The sequence below is a fragment of the Nicotiana sylvestris genome, chromosome 7 (genome assembly GCF_000393655.2).
Source record: "Nicotiana sylvestris chromosome 7, ASM39365v2, whole genome shotgun sequence".
NCBI lineage: Eukaryota > Viridiplantae > Streptophyta > Magnoliopsida > Solanales > Solanaceae > Nicotiana > Nicotiana sylvestris.
Window position 1 is genome coordinate 8,182,509 of NC_091063.1, and position 11,171 is coordinate 8,193,679.

Below are 11,171 nucleotides of genomic sequence, written 5' to 3' on the forward strand. Positions count from 1 at the left end.
ATTACACATCGTAATTCCACCCCGTATCGTCCCAAGGCGAATGGTGCAGTGGAGGCAGCCAACAAAAATATAAAAAAGATTTTGAGGAAGATGGTAGAAGGGTCCAGACAGTGGCATAAAAAGCTACCGTTTGCATTGTTGGGTTATCGCACTTTGCTGTTCGTACATCAGTAGGTGCAACTCCTTATTCGTTGGTATACGGAACTGAAGTAGTGATACCAGCAGAAGTTGAGATTCCATCCCTTCGAATTGTCGCTGAGGCCGGGATTGATGATGATGAATGGGTCAAAGCCCGACTGGAGCAGTTGAGTTTAATTGATGAAAAAAGATTGGCAGCAGTATGCCATAGCCAATTATATTAGAAGAGAATGGCAAGAGCATACAATAAGAAGGTGTGCCCTAGGAAATTTGAAGTAGGGCAGCAAGTATTGAAACGGATCCTCCCACATCAGATCGAGGCAAAAGGCAAGTTAGCCCCGAATTGACAAGGGCCATATATTGTGACTAGAGTATTATCCAACGGCGCTTTACGTCTGACAGATGTCGAAGGAAGATGCATCGACATGGCTATCAATTCTAATGCAGTCAAAAGATATTATGTGTAATTTCTTTTGTCGTTTATTTTGTTTGTACTTGGTGCTTATTGGATAATGAAATAACGGAGACAATTCTTTCTTCTATCCAAACACTTCTAACCTTTTCTTTACCCCTTTGAGCCTTACTTATCCTTTTATACCCCTCTCTTGGAATCATTAATGAAAAAGAAAAAATGAAAAAAGAGAAAATAATAATAAAAAAAAAGAGGAAGGTCGCAAGAAAAACAAAGGAGTCGAGTGAACTACGTTCGACCTGATTCCTCAAAGAGGATACGTAGGCGCCTCACGACTCGGTCGTAATGTAACAAAAGTCAAAAATGCCCCAAGCAAGAAACTAGGGCAGAAGTAATGTTTAAAATTTTGAAAAAAAAAGGTTTTGATTCCAAGAGTTGTAATGTTTCACCCATCAAAGTTATTTTGAATCTTTTAAGCCCCACATAAAACCCATACTGATGTCCAAAAAAGACCTCCCGATCAGCATCCGAGAGGTGCCAAGATATGCAAATGAAAGCCGAGAATAATACGTTGGTCCCCAACTGAATAAGGATCATGAGCTGAAAGAATTGATAGCCATAAGAATTCCCAGCAGAGAAAATCTTATCGGCAACACTCCAATCCTCAGCTGAGAAAATAAGATGAGAGAGTCTTATCGGTGAAAACCTTCAGAGGCGCCATAAGGTGATGTAAGCTGAGAAAAACAAAATGAGAGAGTCTTATCGGTGAAAACCTTCACAGGCACCATAAGGCGACGGGAGCTATGAGAAATGAGAGAGTCTTATTAGTGAAAACCCCTCAAAGGGCACTATGAGGCGACAAGATAGATTGGCGGAAAGGATCCGCATTTTTGCAAAGAGATGGGCACCTATTTATCCCCAGCAAGTGAAGACATCAGAAAGATTGATCGACACAAATAGACTGGGTTGATTAATCCGGAATGCACAACATGATCGTTGGAATCGATTATACCACCCAGATAAGTTCATTTCTTTTCTTTTTCCCATCATTTGTTCAAAAAGATTTTCTCTTTTTCTATCTTTTCATTTCTTTGTTTAAAAGACTTTTTCCAGAAATTTATTTTGAGAAAGGTCGTTTAGAGCTTATTACCAGTTGCCAAAATGGTACAACGTAAAATGTGAAGAAGGCAGGCCAGAGACAAGGCAATAAGACAAAAGATGTTGGTTGCCAGGTCGAATAATATTGGTCTAAAATGGAAAGGAAAGTATGGGGAAGAACCAGAAAAAAAACATGTTGAGGAAATTGCGGGCAAAGTTCCAAGAGGATCCCCAGCAAGACTCCGACCGAATATCGAAACAAGTTCCGAGGTGGTCGAACAACACAGAGTGGTAAAAGAAGAAAGGAAAATCCATCTTCAGCAAAATAACCCCAGCAAGTTTTGAGATACAGAACGGGGAAGGGATAAATGGAAAACCATCCCCAGCAGAATGTTATCCCCAGCGAATAACATCATCACCAACAAGTTTTGGGAATGCCAAGCAGGAATAAGGGGAAGGGACGAATCATCCCTATCAGGAGTGAAATGACCACTCGCCATATTGTAAAAAAAAATTAACTAAATTTTCTTTGATTTGAACAGGAAAATAAAGTGTTGATGATGGCCGAAAGACACGCCATAAGAAAGATCCCCAGAACTGGGGCAGAAAATTTTCTGCCACAAGTGAAAATTTTCTCGGAGAATCGAGGAAACAAATTCAAGTTATTCTTTACCATTAGGCGCCCACCTGTATAACAAGAGAATACATTTCATGTCTTTACCATTAGGCGCCCACCAGTATAACAAGGGAATAAATTTTTGTTTTCATTTCATGTCTTAGGCGCCCACCTGTATAACAAGGGAATACATTTCTGTTTTTCAGTTTTTCATGTCCTAGGTCGCCCACCAGTATAATGCGGGTATACATTTCTGTTTTTCATTTCATGTCCTAGGTCGCCCACCAGTATAATGCGGGTATACATTTCTGTTTTTCATTTCATGTCCTAGGTCGCCCACCAGTATAATGCGGGTATACATTTCTGTTTTTTATTTCATGTCCTAGGCGCCCACCAGTATAATGCGGGAATACATTTCTGTTTTTCATTTCATGTCCTAGGTCGCCAACCAGTATAATGCGGGTATACATTTCTGTTTTTCATTTCATGTCCTAGGCGCCCACCAGTATAATGCGGGTATACATTTCTGTTTTTCATTTCATGTCCTAGGTCGCCCACTAGTATAATGCAGGTATACATTTCTGTTTTTCATTTCATATCCTAGGTCGCCCACCAGTATAATGCGGGTATACATTTCTGTTTTCATTTCATGTCCTAGGTCGCCCACCAGTATAATGCGGGTATACATTTCTGTTTTCATTTCATGTCCTAGACGCCCACCAGTATAATGCGGGAATACATTTCTGTTTTCATTTCATGTCCTAGGCGCCCACCAGTATAATGCGGGAATACGTTTCTGTTTTTTCATTTCATGTCCTAGGTCGCCCACCAGTATAATGCGGGAATACATTTCTGTTTTTTCATTTCTAGGCCGCCCACCAGTATAATGCGGGCATACATTTCTGTTCTTTCATTTTCTAGGTCGCCCACTAGTATAATGCGAGCATACATTTCTGTTTTTTCATTTCATGTCCTAGGTCGCCCACCAGTATAATGCGGGAATGCATTTCTGTTTTTTCATTTCTAGGCTGCCCACCAGTATAATGCGGGCATACATTTCCGTTTTCATTTCATGTTCTAGGCCGCACACCAGTATAATGCGGGCATACATTTCTGTTCTTTCATTTTCTAGGTCGCCCACCAGTATAATACGGGCATACATTTCTGTTTTTCATTTCATGTCCTAGGTCGCCCACCAGTATAACGAGGGAATACATTTCATATTTTTGCATTCAGGCGCCCACCTGTATAACGAGAGGAATACTTTTCAGTCTTATACTGCAGATCTTGAAATCAGTAACCCACCGGAAGGCAGAAGGTTACAACAGGAATCCCCAGCAGGAAACAATACAAATCTCCAGCACCGTAAAGCAGAAGGTTGCAACAAGAGGTCCGAGCACAAATTCAAGCGCATGAGTCAAAAGGAAGAAAAGATGTGTCTTAAAAGAAGCAGCCTGTGAACATTAAATTATGTCCAGCATAACAAAGCTTAATGAAGGAAGCCATATCCCCAGCGGACCGAACAAAATGATACAAACTGGTGATTCAGGAAAGCAAGAGGCCGGTGTCATCCCCTTCAGTTCTCGGAAGAAAGAACCACCGGAATCGACGCAAGCCGACAAGAAAGCAAGGCATCAAGAACAAATGAAGAGATCTTGTAATCCATAGTCTAGCCTAACTTCTTGATTTTTCTTTTAAGCATGGTGTAATAAGGAGGTCAGCAAGCAGTAAAAGTAGCATGCAACAACAGTAACATTGCAGTCCCATAGTAGTCCCCGCTACCAAAACTTCCCGAACTACATTGACCTGATTCTTGTTTAGCCCAGGATATGTAGGAAACCTCTGAAGCAAAGGTTCGGTCAAATCTTTCAAAAAATGCTTCACACGGAGTACTCGAACGGGCAAAAATCGCTCGTATCCGCTCACTTTATCTTTGCACGAAAACCCTTCGTGTTTTCGGACAAAGAGGGGCAGCTGTGAGCACGTGATTTTCGCCCTATATGAGAATCACTCCCAAAAATTCAAAATAAAACAATTTTCCTTTGTGTGCAATGTTTGTATTTTTGTGGTATTTTTGTATAATTATTTGTATTTTTGTCTGTGCATGTTTATTTGTTTAAATTAATAAAAATATAAAATATGTCGCATTTTCATTTAGTATTTATTTAAGTTTGTTTTACAAAAATGAGAAAATCATAAAAAAATAATGTACGTTGCATTTTTAGTATTTAACGTCTAAATTGTGCGATTTTATCGTTAATTGCTATTTAAATGTGCGATAATAGTTATTTGGAATTAATTAGTATTTTTATAAGTTAATTTAGAATTTTAGTTTTATTAATTAGGAAGTAAAAGAAAAGAGAGCAAGAATATAAAAGAAAATCGGAATTAGGCATCTTCTTCAATTTTGAACCACAGGCCCAAATATACCCAACCTTTCCCTACGACCCGATCCATTTCAAACCGGGTCGATCCAGTCCATAACCCAACACCCCTATTTCCCTATCTTTAAAAAAAAACAAAACCCTAAAATTGTATTTTCTCTTTCACTGTTGAAAATACCATCCGCCACCTCCCCTTACCTTCACCTTCTTCTTCCCCCTCACGACCACACACACACACACACACACAACCATGGCTTCTTATTCTTCTTCTTCACATAGCTACATATCCATGTCAAGCTCCACCATCATCCGACAACACTTCTTTTCGCCCATGGCTGCCTAGTCGAGTTCGTCGTCGCCATTTTCTTCGAGCTCGAGCTAGAGCTTTAATGGCTACTGCCTCTTCTTCTTTTTCATCGCACCCTCGAGCTCCATAGCCATCCCTGCTGCTTCATCATTGCATAGTCCCCAGTCTGCCATGACTGAACGTCCACCATGACAACCCAGCTGCCTCGACGAGCTCCTGCGTTGCGTCTTCTTCTTCGTCGCTACTGCTGCTCCATCGTGCTACTGCTGTGTCTTCTTCATCCTTCACTGCTGCTGCTGCGTTCTTCATCCTTTATTGTTGCGTCGCTGCTGCTCCATCGTGTTGCTACTACCAGATTCACGTCGCCATGGACGCCGCTGCTTCTTCTTCGTCGAAACCCAGCTCCACCTCGTCGCTACTGCTGCTGTCCGCTGCTTCCTTCTTCAAGTTCTTCGATGGTCCGTTCGGGGTCGTCTTCGGCGTCGAATTGTTTTGATGCGATAATCGCTTCCGGACGGGTTTGTTTTCATTCAAGTTCTTCGTCGTTCTGATCCGGTTAGTTGGTTTAAGTTTCGTTTCTGTCCGTAATTTGTTTGATATTTTTCGGATTTGAAATCAAATATGTTTGATATTAATTTCATGTTCATCATTTTTTATCTTTCTTCAGTTTGTTTCATTCATTTTTCTTGTTTATTTTTAGGAAGAAATTGATTAGTTTAATTATAATGTTGTTAGATTTAAGTTGAAGATTTAATTAATTATTTTTTAGTTTGTTTTATTAATTTAAAAGGATTTAATTTTAATATAGAAGAGTGTTAGTTTAAATCGCTTGAATCCGTTCTTTGTTGTTTAATTTAGATTTTATTCGTGTTCATTTTTTATGAAGTTCGTTTTAATCCCGTGATTTAATGTGAGTTTATGTTTTGGTTTTTAATTTTTTGATTTAGTTGAATCATGTATCTTTGTTGTAGTTTTGTTGGATTTAATTTGAAGATCAATTGATTATGTGAGTTTAGTGATTTGAATCTGTTTATTTATTTTGTTTAAGTTTAATTTGAATTTGAGCTCATGATTTGAATATACTTGTTTGTTATTGTTGTTGAATCTGAAAGTAGATTTATTGTTTAAAGATTGTTCAATCAAAATAATTCCAGTTGTTTCTTTGTTGTTCATCATATAGTTTGAGTTTGTTCATAAAATCTGATTAGGAATTGGTTATAGCTGCTATATTTTGGTTAGAATTGATTAGTTGAACTTGTTATAGCTGACAGGGTAGATTGGTAAATTATAGTGTTTTTAGGGTCAAAATGGTAATTTCAGTAAGGTCAGAGGGGTATTTTTGGAATTAAAAATCTGAACAATTATTTATTTTGAGTGCTTTGTCCATTAAGATTAAATAATTTTTTTATAATATTAAAATAGTACATGGTGGGGGACAAGACATAATGGTGGGGAATAATGCACTTGTTTAATATAAGCATGGGGAACAAGATATAATGATGGAGAATAATGCAATTGTTTAATATAAGCATGGGGAACAAGATATAATGGGGGAGGATAATGTATTTGTTTAATATAATGGGGGACAAAATATTAGGTAGTAAGATTAAAAAGGATGAGTGGAAGATAGTGGGTTTTAATTTAAAAAAAAATGCTGAAAGATGGTAATAAATAGGGGGACTTGGACAGATTTAAAAAAAGAAGAGAGAGATAAAAAGAGAGAGCTAAATATTGAAGAGAGAGAAAAATTCCGAAAATATAAAAAATTCAAAAAATACAAATAAAAACATTCTGGAAATTGAAAGAGTAGTATACAATTTAAATATTCTGATATACGGATTCAGAAATTAAGGGTTGAACAATTAATTAGTCTTTTAAATCTGAAAAGATTCCCTTGGCTTCTGTCCGTTAATTGTTGTCAGTGTTTCTGGATTTTTATCTTGATTTCAAAATCTGTCACTGGTTTCTCGTTGCTGGTTACTGGTTGCTGGGTGTTGCTGTTGTTGTATGCTACTGAATTTCTGCTGATCTCCCTTTTCTTTTGCTTCCAATATCAGGTACACGACTGTAATACTAGCTATTGCAAGTTAATAATGTGGAAGCATGAATACATATGAAGAATGGAATTTTGAAGTGTTAATTTCGCTTTTTCTTTGTTCCTTTTATAGATTGTATTTAGTCTATTTCATGTATTACTGAATAATAATTGGAATAAGAGAAAATAACATAAGTTAGTCTTTAATGAATATGTTTGGCAAAATTGGTTAATTCACTAGTTATGAAGGTTTAAAGATTATCAACAGTAGTTTAATCGTGAAACAAGTAGCTAAATTTAGCTAAAGCATGAATTTAAACTAAATTTCGTGAATTAGGCATTAAGGCATGATTTGAGTTCGAACAAGATTAGAAGAACATTTAAGTTTAATAAACTTTCTAATAAGCTTTAGTAATTATGGTTAAATCTAGTTTCAAATAGTTGCGAATAATTAATCTCAATAGTTTTTTTTATAACAATGCGAGTTTTAATTTAGCTATATTTGATTCTTTTGAATATTAGTTGTCAAATTTTTATTTTTTTTATAATTTCGAAATTTTTTAAGTGAAATTCCTTTTCATCAATATTTGTATTAATCTAGCAATTAGTAAGCCATGCTTTCTTAAAATAAAAAAAAAACTCGTAATTAATTAATGTCACACCTCCTATTTGCGCGCCCGCCCCGAAGGGTTAAATGCGCGAGGGGAGTTTTTCCAATTTAAGTGACAATATTCGAAATGGGATTATTTATTTAATTCAGAGTCGCCACTTGGGAAAGGTTTGGCTTTTGGTGTCCCAAGTCACCGGTTTATCTTGAATCCCAAATCGAGGAAATTTTCGACTTTTCCAAATGAAGTCTGCGAACCAGAAATTCTAAGTAAGGAATTCTGTTGACCCGAGGGAAGGTGTTAGGCACCCTCGAATCCCGTGGTTCTAGCACGGTCGCTTAAATTGTTATAATGGCTAAATATCTGATTTAAATACATGTTATGACTTATGTGCTTTTATTAAGTTTAAACCGCTTTTATTATTATCATTTATTTTTTATAGAATTGCAACGTCGTGAAAATGCATCTCGAACCACGTCACAATCAATGCACCCGTAGTTGTTAACACATTTCGACTCCGTTGAGATTTGGATTTGGGTCACATCAATGTGCACCCGAATTTAAGAATGTAATTTTAATTGGGTCGCGCCTAAAGAGTCTAACGCGTTATTATATTTGGGGAAGACAGTGAAATTCACTAAACAGTCCATCCCAAATTCTAAGTATTTATTATGATTAATTATTGAGGGCCCCGCAATTTGCATTTTTATTTGGCGAGGCTCATCTCATTATTTTAGAAAGGATATCCTAAAGCGACTACATTTCTAATGTGTTTGTCTCTAAAAAAAATAGAAGAAAAAAGATACATGCTAATTCAATTATATGCTTTGGCCAAATCCGGATTCTTGTTAATCATCTGATCAATTGTTTACCAAAGAATGAAGAATGCTATACTTCGTAGAACATGTTCTTAATTTGATAAAAAAAAGGAAAATTAACATACAAGATTGATGGAATGCTATACTTACTCCAAACGACCTTAAGTTAAATTTAGATTAGCCCCTTTTAACAAGATTAATAGTATTACTTATTAGAGGATGCTACCAACGGTATTCGGAGACTCATCCTATGAACTGCCTAATGAAGCTGAAATTCAAGAATTTAAAATTGTATCGTATTTGGCAAAATGTAAAAGCCATCCACCCTACATATTTAAAGCATGACTGAAGAAAGAGTTTGAATTAACAATTATACTAAGCAATTACACATTCCATAAATTATATAACTATGTCATGTATACTACTAAACGAACCATTTTGCAATTTCTAAACCCAAATAGTTTCCATTAAGTACAAACTTACTAAGATATTCTCTATTAGGCTACAAATCAAAGAATTACACAATTTTGGCAATATTTACAAAGTTGTAAGTAAAGCAATGACTGATTAAATTCCTTTGCAAATTCATTTCATGCTTTCGACTTCTACATCAATGTGAGGTTTAAATGTGTACCTGAATGTTGAATATCAACAGAAGAAAAAGAAGATTGGGAGAATCAGCAACAGCAGCAACAGATAACAGCAACGACAAAGCAACACAGCAAAAATGGCAATCCCAGGCAGAATAGACCAAAACAGTAACCTGATGATACAGTACTCAATGTTGATTCTTTCAAATACTCAAGGGAAAATCCTAAATCTTGACAGAACCAATAACAAACTAGATGCTGAACTTCAAACAAAAGAATGAGGAAAGAAGCAGTGTTTTCAGTTCCAGGCAAACAAAAATTTCTTTTCTAATCTCCCTCTCTGATTTCTGAAACCCCTCTTTCTTATTCAAAACTGTTTCTGACTAATTTCAGAACCTCTTTATATGTGTGTGTGTATCTGTGTCTGTGTGTGTATGTGTGTATCTCTCTATCTGTATCTCCTCTCTATCTCTGTCTCTCCAAAAATCAGTCCCTGTCTATGTCCCCCCTCAATGTGTATCTGTATATGCCTGTTTTTTGTGGTATCTCCCTGTGTATGTCTGTATATCTCGTCTTTGTCTGTGTGGTCTCTCTATTTATAGCCTAGCATTAGACCATTTACAGCCTGTTAAACACATCAGAACCCCCATCTTTTCTGCTGTTTTTCCACTCATCTTTTAAAAGTAGAACCCTTCCCATGAGATTCCCTGACAGCCCTTTATCATCTTATTTAAATTAAAACCAAGGTATGGGCAGCCTGAAGGTGGCCTGACAGCCCATGATGTCCCATTTGCTCTAATTATTAAAGCACTATAGTGCACATGCTATCAATTCAGAACTCAAGCTGAACTGAAACCCACAAACTAAACTATAAATGTTTCTGATTCAAATCCACAAATAGCTATACTTAGTTCCCAGTTGGATTTAAACAGAACCTCACACAAAAATCATAACATGAATCAGATTATTATCATTCAAAGCTAAACTAATTGGCGACGTCTATCGACTCGACTATACTAGTTGTAACACATACAAACGAAGCCAATGATCAGAAATCTAACAGTATCAACGTGTGATTCAAATTGTACTGACTGAACAAGGTTGTACTGGGGCTAATTAATTAACCAAATTTTAAATTCAATTGATTGTACAGCTTACACACATACACACGATCAATAAATGAAGAGAAACTTGACTAAATACAGAGGTCCGGGCAAGGTGGACAACACAGTAGACAAAAATTCAAAACATAAATTAAACAAAACATTGGACATATGAACAGACATTCAATTACAACAGACAAAATGAACTGATAAAGAAAAAGAAAACAAAAATTACCTTAAAACCTTGAAAAATCAGAAAGCCTTAGCTCGGATTTGAATCGACCTTTCTTGGGGTTGAACAGACTTTAATCGAAGTGTTCTCTACTGAGAACACTTCGATTAAGGTCCATTAGACCCTAATCATTTAGTTCAAACGGACACAGATCGGGCTCAGGGTTCCTAGGGTTCCTAAGGGGCAGATTTGGGATTTGTGTTTCCCTGGTTAGATTCGGACCAAACCAAGCATGGTTTGGTGAGGGAGATCAGGGGAGTGCCCGGTATGAACCTGGGGTGGTTTGGTGTAGATCGAGTTTTGCTCGAATCTTCAAATGAAGATTCGAGAACCTAGGGTCTGATTTGAGGCAAAAGGACAACAGATCTATGTTCAGGGTGGTGAGGCAGTCCTATGGTGTTAAGGTGGTGGTCACCGGCGTCCTTGCCGCCGGGTTCTTGGTGAGGGGAAAGGGGGGCGGCTCTAGGGTTCCGGGGTTTTGGGTCTGTGAAGGGGATGAAGACGAAGGAGGGGTGTTTGGATAGGGGGCGGGGTATGAGAGGAAAGCTTATATATGGGGTGGATGGCTTGATCTCGGCCGTTAGATCAATCGAGATCAACGGCCTGGATCTGAAGGTTTAAACGAACGATGTCGTTTTGCTTAGTATCAGGGTCAGGGTTGGTTCGGGTAATGGGTCGGGTTTGTATGTGGGTATGGGCGATGTTATCTTGGCCGTTGATCGTCCTGAGATCAACGGTCCAGATTAAAAGCGTCTCAACGACGTCGTTTGGTCAACTGGACCGGGTAAACAGGGCTTCTGGATTGGGTTGTTTGGGCCTTTTTGTTTTAA